The sequence below is a fragment of the Gadus macrocephalus genome, chromosome 15, assembly GCF_031168955.1.
Source record: "Gadus macrocephalus chromosome 15, ASM3116895v1".
Classification (NCBI taxonomy): domain Eukaryota; kingdom Metazoa; phylum Chordata; class Actinopteri; order Gadiformes; family Gadidae; genus Gadus; species Gadus macrocephalus.
In genome coordinates, this window is record NC_082396.1 from 16133894 (window position 1) to 16138893 (window position 5000).

The following is a 5000-nucleotide window of genomic DNA, read 5'->3' on the forward strand; positions in this document are numbered from 1 at the left end:
AAGACTACTATGGGTATGACAGTATTGCTGCTACTGCTACTACCACTGCTACTACTAATACCAGGTGCTACTCTATCGGCTTCAATCTGCAGGTCATATTACAGGCGCCAGCAAAACATCAACCACCTCTATAACCGTCTGTCGTACCGTTGCACTTAGGCATGTACAGTATAAACACTTACTTTTAATGTTAAACTTCAACTAGTCTGAGTCAACTTATGTTACGGATATTATATTTTGGTTTGTATGTGCGTGCATGCGTGTGTGTGTGTGTGTGTGTGTGTGTGTGTGTGTGTGTGTGTGTGTGTGTGTGTGTGTGTGTGTGTGTGTGTGTGTGTGTGTGTGTGCGTGCGTGCGTGCGTGCGTGCGTGCGTGCGTGCGTGCGTGCGTGCGTGCGTGCGTGCGTGCGTGCGTGCGTGCGTGCGTGCGTGTGTGTGTGTGTGTGTGCGTGCAGTTTAAGTTGAAGCGTCTCGAGTTGGATTCAAAGGGCACCTCAAAGCGCAGCAGTGCTGCACACCGGAAGCTCCTGAACAACAAGCTTTACTACATCACCCACAATGCTTTGTGGCCTGTCACGAAACATGAGGAAGCTGTTCCGTTTTTTGAATGTTATCTCTTGTGAATTTTGAACTCCCCTCGAATTCAAAGTGTCTCTTGTACCAAAAGGGGAGACACTGTGGTACTGTGCATACGTGAACGATAGCTTTACCCTAACATATCATTGTCATGGCTTGAGAATAGCATGCCAGTATTTCTCTGTCCATATGCAGAACGGGAAGCATCTCCAGTAGGGTGGACCTATGTGGCCCAAAGAGGTCTGTGAAGGGAGGGCTATAGGTCTTAAAGGTATTTATATGGTTTGAGTCGTAGCTCTGGACCAAGACAAGGTAAATGGACCACACAATACTAGCTAAACATATGTACGTCTGTGAATCGTTTATCAAAAATCAGTTAAAAAAGAGATTATGGTTCCCTGTTGAGGTATATTTAAAAAAAATTATGGGCTACACCGACCACAGTTGGAGCTGTATATCTAAACGCTATTTATTGTTCTACTTATCAGTTTTGTATTTTCCTTTTTTTGTATTGTTATTTTATTAAAAAAAACATATTTTTAAATAATGTCGTCCGACCAGTTTTCAGACTGGTCATAAAAAAGGCACCTCAAAGTCGGGAAAAAAAAGGCACTTAAAATTGGCGGAAGAATGTAGGAGGGCTAGCGGCCTGCCTGCTGCTTGCCGTCGTGATGCTAGCGTGTTTATGTCCTTCCATGACCAAAACGTACACAGCAACAAGGAAACGGTGCACAGTGAAGACAGGTATGACCGACCATGGTCGCTGGTCACATTTTTATCCAATCAGAAGTCTAGATGAGGGATTTCCAAGAGTGATTATTTATTCTAGCCTATTAACCTTCCCGCAAGATGTGTTACTGCACCACATAAATAACATGGTGAAAAACTAACAAATATATGTGTCAAAGGTACGGATTTAAAAGCAGCTATGCTATTTAAACACGTGGGTGGAGCTTATCCCAGAAGAGGATGTGTTAGTTGGTGAAGTATTTATACTCCACACAATAATGAGCCAAGCCGCTGGTGTTCTGCTCCGTTATGTTGTGTCTCCAGACAGCTGTGAGGTAGTCAAGAGAGCAGGAGGACGTTAAGGCACAAAGAAGGCAACCTGGTGAGATGTACCAGAGATGATATGAGTTTGAGAAGAGGAAGTTGATCAGCTGCTCTCCTGTCTGTCTGTGAACAGGAGGCATCCAAGTGGGATTGCGGAATTAGTGGAAAGTTGTGTTGGGAGAGAGTTCTAGAGGAGTTCTAGGAGAGTTCTAGAACAGTTCTAGAAGAGTATGAAAGGTTTTAAGGAGGACAAAAAGGGTTCTGAGGTTGATAGAGCTAGGAAGGAGTAGAATCTACCAGGCCTTAGAAAATCCCTCTTAAGAGCTGTAGCGTCTCGCTGATATGAAGGCGGTCTGGCATGCACTACCATTATGAAGGAACACAGTTGAAATATCTCCCAAGACGATCAATGTGGAGAAATAAACCACAATTGTAAGCAGGCATGATGGAGAGGTCTCGATTATATGTTGGTCTAGTGTAAATCTAATCCAGGTCAGGTTCTAGGTCTTTGTCTAGTGGAGATCTAGTCTAGCTCTAGGTATTGGTCTAGTGTATAGTTAGCTCTACGTATTGGTCTAATGCAGATCTAGCCTAGGTCTTGGTCGTGTAGATCTATCTCTATGTATTTGTCTAATGCAGATCTGGACTAGGTCTTCGTCGAGTGTCTCTAGCTCTAGGTCTTGGTCTAATGTCCAGTGTCTCCAGCTCTAGAACTTGGCCTCGTGTCCAGTGTCTCTGGTCTAGGTCTTCTTCCAGTGCCTCTGGTGGTCTAGGTCTTGGTGGGGTCCTGTCTTTACTGTGTGCTGTCCCCCCTCTAGTGTGGACTCCGTCGGTCTGTTGCTGTGCACTCATTATATCTTCCAAATTGGACCTCAGTCAGTCAATTATGATTTAAAATAGTTTCACTTTCTTTTTTTCTCAACACATTCTGACTATCTTCCTGCTTTATGTAAGGTATTTATGGCTAACCGTTAGATTGGCTTTATTTGAAGTCGGAAAGCTGAATTGTTTATAATGAAAAGACTTTGATGGCAGATAAAGCTATAGAGCTAAGTGTTACAGTCATACAACTTAAGTTCAGTCTAGAACATTTTGATTTGTAAAAAAAAAATTGAAGCTATTGTTCTCTAAGGTCTACATTTATAATGTATTTGATTTTCACAAATGTTTAAAATGGGGCAGATATTGAGGGAAGCATACTCTATTCTAGAGGGAGAATATAGTATTTTGCTTGTGTTAGGTATTGAAAGAAATGTATTCTGGATATTATTAATTTCAATGTTTTTTTTGTATCTTTTAAATATGAATGGATAACTTGAATTTCAAATTTTTTTTTTGGGGGTTATTTTGTTGTAATTGTTCTTTGTGTGGCAGTTTGTCAGGGATTGTAGCTGTTTTCCATAATGCAGTTGATGTGTTTGTGAAATAATAATTTTCCATTTCCTGTAAAACCATCGGTAGCTGTATATCCGCTGTCCTTGGTTCCATGTACCGGTACATGATTTAGAGTTAATTCTCCGCCAAGACGCTTTGGGAGCAACAGTTTAAATGAATGCCGCCCGACCTGCACACAAAAAACCTGCTCAGAGCCAGACCTGAGTCAAGACTTGGCTAGAACTCTGATGATAAGACTTCTCTGTGATCGATTAGGTCTGCCTGGCACAAGCTGAAGAACACGATGCATTCAACCTGCTACTGTACCCAACTGGCTGTCCTGCCCGACATCAATCACTCGTCTGGATGGATTTTAGCTCTGGTTCGACCCTGGGTCTGTTGGACGCTCGCCCGGCTAGCTTCGTCTGCAGCGTGAGCGCCCCACGCTGATCAGTATAGAGCAGGATTCACAAAGTAGCACTTTTTACTTCCCTTGTGTTTGTATGTTTTGGAGAATCTGATCCAGTTCTGCTTAAAGGAAGATGTCTTCTTCATAAAAAAAAAAGGGAAATTTGAACCAACTTCCAGATTCTACAGATACAGATTCTATTTCTAACATCTTTGGTGTGGCTGTAGACAACTCTTGTCCCCTGATCCAGGAGATTCTATATATGTGTTCTGGAGGAAGAGAGAGAGAGACTTCTGGACCTTTAATCAAAGCATTTCAACTTCATTTGGATTTCTGTGCAGGGATTCTTATTTTTATGTTTGTACATTAGTGACAGAGTTCACTCCTACGCTGCTAATATCTGTACTGTTTGTCATTCACTGAGCATATATGAGTCCAGATGTATTTGGATAATAGGCAGATCCCTTTCAACCGCTTGAGCTGCTTTTGCTGATGTCCAGTTACATTAATCCTCAACGGCTCTGCAATGTATTCCACTGATTTAAATTGCAGGCATGTTGTAAGTTCAGGACCTTTTAAGTATTTAAAAGGATTTCTGATTCAGCTCATCTTACGCTCGTCTCCGGTACAACATAACACATAATGGTTCTTAAACATTTTAAAAAGCATGTCATTCTAATCATAAAGACAAAGAATTATGCTCAGTAGAAAATAATAATATTAAGTTGAGGTCCTGTCCATGGAGCGCTTCACATTTCATGGCCATCCTCATCTGGTGAGCAGAGTTGGTCCCTACAGGATTATACTGTAACAGAGGCATCAGCTGTGTGTGTCTGTGTGGCCATTACCAGCCAATGGAAACCAGATGTTCACATTTGCTGAAATTGTAGGGAACCCCCCCCTGTGGAACCGGAACGACTCAGACACACGCACACACACACACACACACACGCACACACACACACACACACACACACACACACACACACACACACACACACACACACACACACACAAGATTTTGATTGCTTCAGACTAAATTAAGACAACATCTCTCTCTCTGTATGTCTATGTGTGTGTGTGTATGTGTATGTGTGTCTCAATCTCTCTCTCGTGTCTCCCTCTCTTTCTGTGTGTGTGTGTGTGTCTCCCTCAGTCTTTCTCTCTCTCGCCCACTCTCTCTATGTGCTCCTTACTTCGACATGGTTTATTGTGCCGCAGGGCCCCTAGGGGCCTACTGAGAACAACTGAATTGTTATTTTAATGACCCACCCAATTACCATCAAAAGCAGAGGATTTTTTACACTGTATGTCTGTAGTATTTTTTACACATGAGATGTAAATGACAGGGATGGTCGTTATCTTCCTTTTAATCATTCACAGCTTCAATAAACAGTATACCACTCTGTAAATCCACTGTTTGGTGTCCTTTGATTCCCGTTGTCAGCGACCAATATTAAGGATTACAAGTCCAATATGATACACAGGACGACCAAAGCATATTGGTCCTCATCTGTACACCATACCAGTGTTAGCCTTTTTGTCTCGGGAAAAATGGTGGACAGCCAGTGCGCGTACAAAAACATGTA

General features: G+C 42.3%; 1 protein-coding gene across 1 annotated transcript in view; it reads left to right on the forward strand.

The window, feature by feature from the left end:
* Positions 1–4823, forward strand: part of LOC132473718 (RAC-gamma serine/threonine-protein kinase) — a 64559-nt gene extending 59736 nt beyond the window's left edge. The window contains exon 15 of the mRNA XM_060073955.1: positions 1–4823. This exon is cut by the window's left edge and continues 868 nt beyond it. The gene's annotated coding sequence lies outside the window, so the exon portion shown is untranslated.
* The last annotated feature ends 177 nt before the right edge of the window (positions 4824–5000 follow it).